The sequence below is a fragment of the Bidens hawaiensis genome, unplaced genomic scaffold (genome assembly GCF_021521415.1).
Source record: "Bidens hawaiensis isolate Kalapana, Puna unplaced genomic scaffold, B.hawaiensis_p1.1 tig00014645_1, whole genome shotgun sequence".
Lineage (NCBI taxonomy): Eukaryota > Viridiplantae > Streptophyta > Magnoliopsida > Asterales > Asteraceae > Bidens > Bidens hawaiensis.
The window spans coordinates 337,755-352,643 of record NW_027492279.1 but is presented as its reverse complement, the minus strand read 5'-3'; the positions used below and the strand labels follow the sequence as shown (position 1 = coordinate 352,643).

The 14,889-nt window shown below is 33.6% G+C and overlaps 1 non-coding gene across 1 annotated transcript; it reads right to left on the bottom strand.

Annotated features, from left to right (window-relative positions):
* Positions 1 to 13,378: 13,378 nt before the first annotated feature.
* TRNAD-GUC (transfer RNA aspartic acid (anticodon GUC)) lies at positions 13,379 to 13,451 on the bottom strand. The gene has a single exon. It is a non-coding gene; the product is annotated as a tRNA-Asp (tRNA).
* Positions 13,452 to 14,889: the final 1,438 nt, after the last annotated feature.

Below are 14,889 nucleotides of genomic sequence, written 5' to 3'. Positions count from 1 at the left end.
CTCTTACACAAATAAATGATTAATTATAATATACATACACAAGATAAATAATTTAAGTATATGTAAAACTTATGTTGTAATTATATATGTTGCATGGTGATAATGGTTATATGGGATAAACTAAAGTGATAATGGTTATATGGGATAAACTAAAGAAAAAACACAAATACCCTAACTAAATAACTAATATTGACTAGAATATTAAAAAAACAACAAAAACTGGATATGGTGAGGTTTGAACCTGCAACCTCTCAAAGAAAAAACAAGGGACTTTCCACTAGACTAGTTCAACCTTAATAGTATGGGTTCCAAGTATTAATTTTTATGGGGTCCTTACAAAATTTAATATATCGTCTCTAAGTAATTTTTAAAAAACATTGGTGTCCCGGGACCCCGATGGGAACTATGTGGGTCCGCCCCTGGAAGCAGCCAACGATACCAATATTGTGTTTTAGTTTTTTATGCTCATTATGTGTTTTAGTTTTTTTTGTGTTGTGATGATTTAAAAATGATTCAAAATATTGTGTTCGTCATAGTATTTTTGTTCATAGATATGTTTCTTAGTTCATGCTATAGTGTTTTAGTTCTATCACATTCAATCCAATTGTAAACACAATAAGCAAAACCCACCACACAATATTACGCCCAACAATCTATATCACTTTGTTTATAATATTTAATTCACACGGTGATTCGGATTAAAAAGCACACATTTAAAATATAATTTTTGATTATTCTGTTTGTTCATATTTCGTAATATCATAATTTCATAATTTAATTCTTTGCAGATGCTCCATTATTAATTATTAATTAAGGTAGTTAAATGATTTTTTAAAAATATCAAAAAGCCTACAAAATAGGCATTAAGATCGTTTTTTGCTAACGTGTTTTGATGGAAGAAATTAATTTGATCAATTAACGTAGTTATAAACTAATTATTTGTGACAATTTTGCCCCTCAAACAATATAACGGAAGACCATATCTAAAACACTATATGGTTTTTGATAACTTTTAATCTCAATCCTTGAATGCCTTGATCTGATGGTCTACGATTATTTCTAGGCTTTTTAAGAAACAATGTGTTTTTACCATAACCCACCCCCATATAGAGGTGCACAAAAAACCGGTACCCGGAACCGGTTTTTTTATACCCCGAGTATTCTATACCGAAACCGGAACCGACCCTACCCGTAGGGTATGGATAGAGTATGCATTTTGAGGTCAATACCCGTACCCAGAACCGTACCCGTTTATACCCGTAAATACCGGACCCGGTAATACCCTATACCCGTTACCCGGTTATACCCGATACCCGATACTAATTTTCTAATACCCGAAATAATACATGAATTTTTATAGTATATTTTTATGTTTACTTCACAACTTTTATGTTTAAGTTTTTGTAAAATGCATATTGTTTTGGACAACAATCACTCAAGGATAATGTACCCAAATCTATTATGTGAGGATTAGTGCTATGATGATAATATTGAATGTGTAATCGAAATCTTGGTGAACACAATGATTTGATCACGAGGGAAAAAGCCCTTAACCAAAATAGTCTTACTTCGGTCAAAACTTATCAAGGTAATCTTTGGTAAAATAACTTCGGTCAAGGATTAATAAGATAATCTTTGGTCGAATTACTTTAGTCAATGATCAACAAGATAACCTTTGGTCGATAAGTATATGATTATCGTGGTCTCTGACACAAAAACCCCCCGGACGGTGAAAACTATCACCGTCGATTATATTGATAATAAAATGTGGTTACAAGTGTTGTGGCGTATATGATCGATATTACAAAGTAAGCTAGTGTGTATAGAGAATGTTTACTTCTACTCTAATGTGTGTGTATACAATGTGTTTAACCTAGCTGATCATATCTTCATTATATACAAGAAAAGAATAACTAATAATCCCTAAAAATCCGCCTTCAATCAATCTTTTCCTTAATTAGAACTGTTTCCTTCATTATCCACGCGTTTTCTTAATTGGATGGCGAGATTATAGCTTTGACTTGGTCATCAGCCGTTGTACTTGATAAATATCAACCCTCATATAAGAAACAACCATTAACAACACCAAATACCGAGGATCCATGATCCTGACATAGCTCTGGAACTCTTCAGAAGGATAATTAATCAAGAAACGTCAATATCTTCTTGACTGCAAGTTAGTGGATAGACTGAGTTTTCTAATCGTTATACCTGCTAAATATAAGACTAAACCTGTGAACAACCGTTAATATCAATAAGTACTGAGGATCACTGATCCTGACTGGATCTGCAACATATTATAAGGATAATTGATCCAGATTATATGTCAGGATAACATATCCACAGTGTCAAATTTCCGTGCACTAACATATATTACTAAGTAAATATTTATAATTAAGTGGATTTATGGTGTTTGTAATATAGTTTAATTATTTTTATAAATTACGAAGCAAATTTAATTTTTAAACAAATTAAAAAATTTATAAAAAAATTACAAATTTAAAACAGGGTATTAATACCCGAACCCAATCATACCCTACCCGGGTACATAGGGTTGAGTTTTTCTCCTCAATACCCTACCCGAACCAGGGTATTAGAAAAACCCGATTTTTGCACCTCAACCCCTATATATATATATATATGGAGAGGATCATAAGAGAACTCTATTTTATGGAGGGAACTAGAGAACTAATAATGAAGTATTTTTAATTTAATTAAAAAAATATTTTTTAATTTTTTTTTCTTTCATCCTTCTTATATGTTGTTATTCTTCACTACAAAAAAATATAAAAATAAAAATAAATTAAAAAACTTAACTTTGTAATGCATATATGCAATACATCGACTTTTTTTATAATGCATATGTGCAATAGTGTGCATTTTGATATTTGAAATAGTGTTGAATAACATATATATAGTTGTTTGTATTGTATATTTGCAATAGTTTTATATTATATATAAAAATAAAAAAAAATCGATATAGTGCATATGTGCATTAGTGTATTACATATATGCAATAATGTGTTTTGCAAACAATTATTATGTCGTATTTGCATATATTCAATAATGTGTATTATATAATGTATTGTGCTGAATTATATGCAATAAAACACTATTTTATATATATTATACACATTAATGCACATACGCATTACATCGACAGTTTTTTTAGGAACAATATCATCTTATTAGGAGGAAAGAAACAAAAATCAAAAAATATTTTTTTAAAAATAGTTATAAATAATTCTTTACTATATATATATATATATATATATATATATATATATATATATATATATAGGATCAAGATCATGAGAGAACTCTTTTGAAATTGAGAATTATGAGAACCATTTTGGATCACAAAAAACCCAAAAATAAAAAAAATCATAAAATAAAAAAAAACACAAAAATCAAAAAAGTAAAAAAACCAAAATTCTTATTTTATCATCCCGGTTTCAAAAAAAAACTCGGGTTAGCTAAATTATATACACATATGTATAATATATACATATATGTACATTGCCATGTTTTTTGTACACATGTGTATAATTTAAGATAAATGATACTGTACATATGTGTATATTACGTAACTAAAGATTATATAAAATTATACATATGTGTATAATACGACGTTTTTTTTTTGTTTTTTTAATTTTTTTAATTTTTTTTATTGAAACCGGAATGAAATATTAGAATTTTGGTTTTTTTACTTTTTTAAAATTTTTATTATTTTTTGTTTTATTTTTTTTAAATATTTTTTTAAAGGTGTTTTTAATGGTCCAAAATGGTTCTCAAAGTTCTCAATTTGGAAAGAGTTCTCTTAAGATCCTTACTCTAAATATATATATATATACACACACACACACAACATAAACCAATAAAGCCCATAACATTGGGCCAGACTATAAAATAGTTTGCATTCATAACACTTCCCAACAGACATTTTATATTATACACTATCAACATTATACTACTGGATAATGTTGGCTTGGTTATTCAGGAATGATATAAACTAATAATGTTGGATTAGTTATGTTGCCTCGTTAAAACTTTACTAAAAAAACCCAGTATGACAAAATTTAGTTAAGGAAAAAGAGTACATCGTGTGTGTTTCTCTCCCTTAATTGAACATAATATCTAAGTCTTTGGAAGCTAATCTCCCACCGTTGCAACTTGACTTGATTTTGATGTAGTCGTCTCCAATCAGAACTATACAAGTTATATTATCTTCATATATAATCTTGTCACTCTTTTGGTCCTTGGTTTAGTCTAAACCCTAGCCTCTTGTTATGTTGGATCATTGATCTTCATAATTGAAAGCGTTTTTGAGTTATAGACAATCTCAGTGCAAGTCTGTTGGGTATCCTGCATAAACATAACCCGGGATTCCATATTTTATTTATGAAACAAATCCATGTCTTGAGTCCTCTGAGGATATTAACTTATCATTTAATATGCTTATGATGCTGCATGATTAAAAACCTTGCTAGAAAAACTTGGTGGGACAAAACTGTAGCTAAGGGAAAAACATGCATTGGGTATTTTGAATAATAAACAACATGTTTTAGGATGATGTTAAATAAGTATTTCATGACCTATAAGATAAATTGGTGCTACTGGATCATTTATGTCGCTCACTGAAAACCTTACTAATAAAACCTCGTCGAATAAAACTTGATGAAGGGGAAAAGAATACAGCATGTTGAATTGAAAATATATTTCATTAACACATATATTGAGAATGCAATGTTAGATCTTATGATATTTATAGGTACTTTAGGACATTGATCACGTTTTATCAACTACGAAACTCAATTTAATCACACTAACGATAAAATGTTTTAGCACATAATTTTTTTATTAACTTTACAATTTTTACCAACTACAAACTCAATTTAATCATACTAACGATAAAAATGCTTTAACACATAATGTTTTTTTATTTGTGTCAATGAAGGAATGAAATATGAGAGATCTTCAAGTAGCTGTCATGATGAGTATTTTAGGTTGGCTAATATGTTGACATACTAGGTTAGTTACCCGTGTAGCACACGGGTTAGAATAAATAATTTTTTTTAAATAATAATATAATGTGAAATACAAAAAAATGTAACATATATAAAGATATATTATACGGTTAAAAAAGTACACATTAAACATTTTGGAAATAAAAAGTTGTTGTAAATGGCTACTTTTTAAATTAACTCGTGGACCGAATCTCATTATAATCTTAAACTATTTTGACATGAACTGTTTGATACTTTAACCAGTTAAAGAAACTCACCCGTTTCGTATAGGTTACGTATAAAAATCTATTATTAATAACTAATGCAATATATTTTATATTAAACAAAATAAAATATTTATAATGGTATTAATTCTTTTAAATTAGGATGAAATTATTAAATATTGAAAATGAAATATTAAAAAGATAAATGTACTTAATATGAGAGGGGGGGGGGGGGGGATTTTGTAAGGATCAACATAGTGATGGCATGTAACATTTAAAAAGCTTTATTTATTAAATAGTATAAATATGTTAAAATTTAAATAGGTCATGTCGTGGTCGTTGCAATATTTTACCCCAAGTTCTTTTATTGAACATTTTTATTTATTTTACATTGTTATAGTTTCTTTCTATCTGATACACTGGTTACTAGCCTAGTTAATTAAGATTAATAATAGTGTGGGAATTAAAGCAAATGGTAAAGTTAAAATACAAATGGAGACAAAAATGAGAAGTGTGAGAAGGATTTGCGACCACACAAAAAACCCATTAAAAATAAATTAAAAAAATAATAAAAAAATCATAATTCAAAATATAAATAAAAAATGAAAAAAATAAAAAAAAAACTAAAATGTTTCAGCCATCATTCCCGTTCAAAAAAAATGACGAAAAGACACAATGCCAGATCAAAGACACAATGATGAAAATGAACAAAAGGCACAATAAATCACAAAATATAACACAATGCTGAAAAAAATATAGCACAATGTTGAGTAATATAACACAATATAAAGAAAAAAAAGACACAATGTCAAGGAAAAAGACACAATCAATGACGGAAATAAACACAAAATACAATGGTAATAAAAAAGACACGACTTTTTTTGACTCACCATTGTGTGTGTGTGTGTTTTTACTTTTTTCGTATTTTTATTAAATTTTTGAGTTATGATTTATTTATTTATTTTAAATTTGTTTTGAGGGGTTTTTTGTATGGCTACAAATTCTTCTCATACTTTTCATTTTTGTTCCCCTTTGTAGAATAACTTGACTCTTTAAGCAAATTACCCATAAATACTATGAATTGAGTTTCTTAAATTCCGGATTAGTTACAGTTCAATTAGCAAAGACCATCAAGTTTCTTCGCCTTCTTCGCTTTTCTTGGTATATTATTTTTGGGTTTATTTGGGGAGATCAAAACCCTACTATGTTTTATTTTTTTTTCTTTTATTTGTATTGTTTTATTATAATCAATTATAATGATGATGCAGTTAATAAAATATATTAGTGTCACATCCCGACTTAGGGTCTAGGCGTGTGATCAATAGTTGGTACATGTTTTGTAAATATATCAGAGTTTAAGGTTGTAAAGCGGAAGTTATGATTAAAATATTAATATATTCCAACAGACGGGAATTAAACACCCGTTAGTTTGTTACAAAAGAGTTGAAGTTAAAAACCATAATTTTCAATATTTTTAATATTAGAACTTCATGAGCCATCAGATCGTCTAACGGCTAAACTCCAACTCCAAACGTCTACTCTTGGTTACCTGTAAAACAGTTTATAAAATACGTCAGCAACACATGCTGGTGAACATGCTGATGCTAAAACATTTATGAAAACCTTTAGTTCATACTCGAAACAATCAGCAACCCTCTAGACTGGAGTACCAATTATATCATATTAGTCCAACCCTCACAGCCCTATAGACTGGCTCAACAAGATGGGGACCTGGTACCAAGCGTGGTGGGGTATGCCCACCCTCTGCCCACATATGTAAGGATCCAAACACAAGTATAACTAACCTAATTGCCAGCAGATACTAAAGTTTTAGGGATACATTATACCATGTAAACTTTGTTTTCTGGGTAAATAACTCGATTAAAGAGTTTTATAGATATGAGCGTATTCACCTTTGTTTTGATCAGCGCTTTCACTGATGCTGGTTTGAAGTTACCTCGGACCTATAGTACGATAATAACCAAGTATAAATACTAGATCAACGATCTAGCTTTAAACCTTTAGTCTATTTGCATAATCATTACCTTGATAAATATTTCTTTATACATGGATCTTTAGTCCAAAACATTTATTCATAAAACATTACGTTTCTTCTTCATGAAGAAACGTATATACTAAGTTTCTTCTTTGTTAAGAAACATTATAAAATATTTATAATTATAAAGAAATAACATTTTATCTATACACTTGTCTTATAAAATTACATTTCACCTTTTATCTTACCAAGGTATAGACTATACCCCCGACTAGGGTCTAAGCCATATATAATAAAATAATCGGGCAGTACCCATACCTTGTATGGCTAGTTTATAGGAAATGCCTAAGCTCGACACGGCAGCACTTCTACTTGTCGGTGGTTAATTGAGAATACAAACAAACAAGGCTTCAACACTTGCACGTACTTTGAGAACAGATCGTCGGGACTGCAGGATTGTAGCACGTATTTTGAGACACGTGAATGTGGAATGAGATTTTGGGATGCATAAAGCAGAGCCCGACACCCCTATTTATAGCGATGAGATTGTGACCCATCGCGATACGCGATGGGTCAAAAAAGGATCCATCGCGTATCGCGATGGATCTGTTAACCGCTACTGAATATAATATTCCATCGCGTATCGCGATAGAACTTTAAGTTCGGCCATCGCGTATCGTGACGCCGCACTAGGCCTGATTGGTCACCTAGTAGACCTGCCACGTGTTGACACGTGGCACCACGTGTCACGATTACTTCGCCTAATATCGCGATGACCCAAAAGGTTGGGCGATCGCGTATCGCGACACCGCCCATCCTGAGGCAATGTGATGTGCCCATCGCGATATTCCGTTGATCCATCGCGTATCGCAATGGGTCTTGAAATCAAAATTTTCATTTTTGTCCTTGTACTTTTATATCTTGTCACTTCTTGGCCTCGCTTCTACTTTCCTAAAACAATAAGGTGGCTCTCAAGCGGCTCGCGGCGATGTGCAAAGTGCGCCATCAAAGTGCCCTACGCCCGTCGCCATCGCCATCGCCCGAGCCCGTTCACTTGCGCGTCGGGTGCTATGTACCCTTCGCTAGGACCACTTGGTGCATGCTAAGCATAAAAGAATATTACTATGGAAACTCCATCCCTTATAAAGAGCTTCCAAATTTATCCCACTTTCCAAGTGGGATGGAAGTTGTCTTCCTTATTCCCATGGAAAGGAATTTCATTTTCGTCTTCCTTTCCATGTGGATGGAATTCTTTCCTCCATTTTTTTAATATGAATTCTTCTAAGTGATGGGTGCATCGGAGGATGACCCGTAAGTGTGCTTAAATGATATAAAAATATATGTATTAAGTGTTAATTTCATGGGAACAAGATAAATACTGTTGTGTGGTTATTTGCAGGTATGAGGAGATAGAGGATGAAATCACGAGAACATGGGCGAAAACGGCGAAGAAAACGGAGTTGAAACGAGAAATATATGAAGAAAACAAGAAAATGAGAAAGAGCTCCACCGTGGGCCACGGTCCAACTGACCAAAAATGACAGTTTACACCGTACCATGAGCTTTGGGAGACCGTGGAGACCACCGTGGCCCACGGTGGTCACCGTGGGCCACGGTCCGAGAGCTGTCACTTCCGTTTTTCTTTGTTTTTATCCGTTTTTCATTGTATTTTCACATAGCTTTTCATTATAAACAACCTAGGGACGGATTTTTGAGTAGAAGAACAAGACTTTGGTGATTGTAATCATTCGTTTGGGTTTGTGATTCGTACGATTAACCTAATTGAGGTGATGATTAATCAAACGATGTGTGGCTAGTACTCTTTATGTTCTCTCCCGAATTGTAAGGGTTTCTAATTGGATATTTGTTAATCGTTTATGTTATTGGTGAGATAGTATTTTGATCATATGATTATATTGCTATAGTGATTGTGAGTTTGTTTTTAATTGTTAGTTTGGTATAAATTCGTGTTCTTGACTATCCATTCTTGGTGCCATAGGCAATCGAGATTTAGTAGAATAGAATTAGGGTTAACAATACTAAACTGATTATTGAGTGACAACCTTGCGTTTTTGTAATCCAAGTACTTAGTCCTCTCTTATCACATACAAACGCATTTTCACGAACTATAATTGTGTAGTTCATCTCACAAGTAAACATTAACTTAATCAACATTGGAAACCTGAAATCGGAAGAGAGCATTCTTTATTATATTGTTTAAAACTCGTTTATTGTTTTAGTTATTTTTGTTAAGCAAAACCAAACAACCAACTCTTTGAATTTACTTTTGCACTTAGTTTAATATAGTTTAATCATAAAGCTACTTAGTAATACATTTTCCACAAACTCCCTGCGTTCGATACCCGCTTATCGCTATCTAATAGGTGTAACCGGTTTATTTTTGAGTGAGTCTTCGACCTCACGTCAAATTTTGTGTGGTCAACTTGCAACCGATGTGGCGAATTTGAAGAAAAATAGCTCGAGTTTAAAGAAGGGGAACAACATGCATATCAATGCGGTAAGTCTTTTACCTAATTTTGAAATTTCTAGTGTTCAAAGTGGTCCAACACCACAGTTTGTTGAGGGGGTGGTGGAAGATATTAGTAATGAGATTGAAAATGTGGTTAATTATGAAACAATTTTTCAAAATAACTCTAAACTAAAACCGAATGAAACATCTTTTTGTGAAAATTGTTCTTGTGATAAATGTTTAAATGACAAATTAACCAAAATAAAGGGATGAGAGTGTTGATTATAATACAATCCCGATTAAACTTCAAGACCCAGGAGTGCCCGTTTTATCAATCCAAATTGGTGAATTTAAAACTGATTGGGCATTGCTAGATCTTGGAGCTTGTGTTAGTATCATGCCCCGTAGTTTATATGATCAGTATGAGTTTGGTCCGCTACAAAAAGTAAATACCACCGTGGTTTTAGCGAATCAAACCCATACACTTCCCCGAGGCATGATATATAATGTGATGGTACATGTGGAGGATTTCTGTTACCCAGTTGACTTTTTAGTACTTGATTATGCTAAAAATGTAACTAACATGCAACCCACAGTTATATTGGGTAGACCTTTCCTTGCCACTTCGCTTGCAGTGATTGATTGTGCAAAGGGTACACTGGGAATAAAGTGCGGGAATCGATAAACGATTATTATTATTTGAAAATACTGCTGACCCTTTTGTTACAAGGAAAGCCTGAAGGCGGATTTTGTTAACAAGAGTGTATCCTTGAGCAAGGATCACACGAAAGTGGAGTGTTTTGTGATTGACAGGTTCGTTGAGAACAAAGAAGTTGAGCATCAACAGAGTGAGAAGGTGGTAGAAAAAGGTAGCCGACCAAGGAAGACGAAAGTGAGACATCCACCTAACCTAAATGATCCAGGGTGGAGATTGAGGATGTTCGGGCACGACAATGGTTTTCCGGAAGATTGGAAACAGTTGCTTGAAAAAGAGTGTGCTGATAACGAGAAGGCTGCACGAGATTAGGCCAGTCACCCACCTTGAATGTCGTAAAGTTTCATAAAGGTGGTAATTGTTCATTTTGTATATTTTTAGTTTGCATTATAACTTCTAGTTTGTTTGTTATTAATGGTATTTTAAGCATACCATCTTAGCAAAAACCAAGTGTGGGGAAATTCTTATGGATTTTTCTTCGACATTGTGTTGGGAACAAACCGGGTTTTTCATGGAAGGAAGTGGAGTTTTACTTAGTAGTGTCTTTGTTTTTATTTTCTCAAAACCATACATTGGGGACAATGTATTCCAAGTGCAGGGATGGGGGAATTTTCTTTTTCAAAATTTTTCAAAATAATAATAATAATAAATAAATAAATAAAAAATAAAAATAAAAACATAAAAAATCTGAAAATTAAATTTTTTTTTAAAGAAACCGGAAAGTGGTAAGATGGCGGGGTAAGGTTTTGGTCCCTTTTCATGGTCACAATTCCCTAGATAACATATATGCCTAGTTGTTTTTAAAAGGAGATTATGTAGTTTTCTAATCAAGGTTAGCATGCTTTCGGTGTAATAACTTGCATAACATATTCGTTTACACTTGAGAATTGAGAAAGTATTGGTTGGTGAGAAGGTTGTATTCTCCGATAGAACTTGTACAATTAGTGCATTTCGAGATCTTAGCGTGGCATGAGTGCAAAAGTGATAGAGGCACTTAGGTTAAGTCTCGTCTGGATGAGTGAGAGTGTGGGTTCTGGGGGGTTGGGCCTCATACATTACATATATGAGCGTGGATATGAGAGGGGCGGGGGGTTGGTTCCTTTAGAAAACTTTATTGGGCCTATTCTTTTATTCGATCAAACCCGGTGTTATATTGCAAAATGATCCGACTTAATAGGTTTCTATGTAATTGTTTTAGTATTTGTCAATTAGTATTAAACATTATGTTTATTATGCTTACAAAAAAAATATGTTTGTATTAGAGTTGCAATGTTTATGTATGCACTGTTCAAAGTATTATGTATTGTGCGAAAAAAAAGAAGAAAAAAAAGAAAAAGAAAAGAGAAAAAGAGAAGTTAGTAATGTTTATAGTTGTTTATTTCATTGTTTTCTTAGTTTGTTTGTAATAAGTCGGATCGGGTTGCTTGAGCTACTTTCAATATTCCTTTCCATACCCTTACACTTGGCCCCATTACAACCCGTTTTAAGACCTCTTGATTTGTATTCATGTCAAAAGCATTTACATAGGTGGAGATTTGATGATTGTACAAGCGTATGCGAGGAGAATTGATTAGTTTTGGAAATGTATGTATGATCACCAAGGAAAGGTTAATGTGTAAATGTGTGTTATGTGTAGGTAAAAACCGAAAGCATGTTAGGTTTGGTAAGAAATCTATGGTTTAAATGGAAAGTCAAGTGAACTAGTGCAATCGATAAAAACAAAGGAATAGGGTATGACTTGGGACCCTAACTGAACCGGAATTGTGGTAAGATTGGTGGTTACAAGTTGAAATTAATAAAAAGTTTGTGTTGAGATGTTGCTTGGGGGCAAGCAACGGTTAAGTGTGGGGATGTGACGGGTGCATCGGAGGATGACCCGTAAGTGTGCTTAAATGATATAAAAATATATGTATTAAGTGTTAATTTGAACAAGATAACTACTGTTGTGTGGTTATTTGCAGGTATGAGGAGATAGAAGATGAAATCACGAGAACGTGGCCGAAAACGGGGAAGAAAACGGAGTTGAAACGAGAAAGATATGAAGAAAATGAGAAAGAGCTCCACCATGGGCCACGGTCCAACTGACAAAAAATGACAGTTTACACCGTACCGTGAGCTTTGGGAGACCGTGGAGACCACCCTGGGCCACGGTCCGAGAGCTGTAACTTCCGTTTTCTTTGTTTTTAATCCATTTTTCATTGTCTTTTCATTATCTTTTCATCCCAAACACCTTAGAGACGAATTTTGGAGAGCAAGTATTTGATTTTGGTGATTGTAATCATTGAATTGGATTGGAGATTCATCCACATACTTTGATTTATGTTATGATGAACCGAATGATGAGTGGCTAGTATTATTTGTGTTCTCTCCAGAATTGTAAGGGTTTCAATTGATTACTTGTTATTCGTTTATGTTATTTGTGGGATAGTGTTTTGATTCCATGATTAAATTACTATGGCGATTAGGATTTTGATTAGTAATTGTTAATATAGTGTAAATCCGTGTTCTTGATTATCCGTTTTTGGTGCCATAGGCAATCGAGATTTAGTACAAGAGAATTAGGGTTAACTACATAAACCGATTGTTGAGTGACAACCTTGCGTTTTCATAATTCAAGTATTTAGTCCTCTTTTAACACCGTCAAATGCATTTTCACGAACTATGTTTATGTAGTTCATCCCACAAGTAAACGTTAACTGTATCAATATTGAAAACCTGAAATCGGGAGAGAGCATTCTTTCTTATATTGTTTAAAACTCGTTTATTGTTTTAGCTATTTTCGTTAATCAAATCCAAACAACCAACTCCTTGAATTTACTTTGCATTTAGTTTAATTTAGTGTAATTTTGTAGCTACTCAGTAACGCACTTTCCACAAACTCCATGTGTTCGATACCCGCTTACCGCTATCTAATAGTTGTAATCGGTTTATTTTTGAGTGAGTCTTCGACCTCACGTCAAATTTTGGTGCCGTTGCCGGGGAACGAACCCGGATCACCCGCGTGACAGGCGGGAATACTCACCACTATACTACAACGAGCCTTCTTGGTACCCCCATTGGTACTCTTGGTTGGCCCATTTGCCTATAAACGGGCCTTGGCTGCGCAAATTGTTGTTGAAACTGCGGTTGTGGCATTTGTGGTTGGAATTGTTGATCTTGAGGTTGCCCTTGCGGTTGTTGAACAATTGGTGGCGGTTGAACTTGATTAACAACAACCGGTGGTTGTTGTTGTGCTTGTTGTATAACTGGCGGTTGTTGAACGTGTTGTTGGACAACCGGCGGTGGTTGTTGTCGATTAAGCTCTTGCAACGGTTCTGATTGTTGCCATTGACCATAACCAAAATTTCCCTGATTTACCCTTTTGCTTCCATCACCTCCCACGTAGTAACCTTCCACTTCATACCCCTCAAATTCACTGTCAAACTCATATCCGTATCCATCACCTTGTGATCTTGAATGTTGCATGAAAAGTTGGGGTTGGTATTGGTAGCTTGATTGTGTTTGTTGAAAGGGTGGTGGTTGATATTGTTGAGATGATGATGACGCACCAAAGTTAGGAAAAAGGTTGGTAATAGGTGGTAATGTTGATGATGTTGAGTAGGTGTATTGAGCAGCTATGGGTTCGGTTATGGGTGGTGGTTGGAGTTACTTGATGCTGTAGGTATATTAGTAGTGATAGGTGGAGGTGGATTTGGTGGAGGTGTAGTCGGGATTGTTTGAACTGAAATGGGAACTGGTGAATCCATGTTGTTGTTTGATGCAGTTAAAGAACCAATAAGCTTGTTCTCTCTAAGTAAAACTCGGTTTCTTCGACAAGTGTTTTGTCAATCTCGGGATCAATAACTAGCGGTGATGACCTGTTAGAGCTTCTAGTATGCATACACCTGTAGGTACCTGCACACTAAAACAACCAGCGTAAACCCGAAAATAACAAACCAAAACTACTAACGCTAACATACGTTGCGCACTACTACCCGGCAACGGCGCCAAAATTTGACGTGAGGTCGAAGACTCACTAAAAAATAAACCGGTTACAACTGTTAGATAGCGATAAACGGGTATCGAACACAGGGAGTTTGTGGAAAATGTATTACTAAGTAGCTTTATGATTAAACTATATTAAACTAAGTGCAAAAGTAAATTAAAAGAGTTGGTTGTTTGGTTTTGATTAACAAAAATAACTAAAACAATAAACGAGTTTTAAACAATATAAGAAAGAATGCTCTTTCCCGATTTCAGGTTTCCAAATTTGATAAAGTTAATGTTTACTTGTGAGATGAACTACACAATTATAGTTCGTGAAAATGCGTTTGGATGTGATAAGAGAGGACTAAGTACTTGGATTACAAAAACGCAAGGTTGTCACTCAATAATTAGTTTAGTATTGTTAACCCTATGTAACATCCTAAAATTTATAATGTTGAATAAAGAAAGTTATGTTAGTGATTTTGCGTTTTTAATTATTATTATCGGGTAGG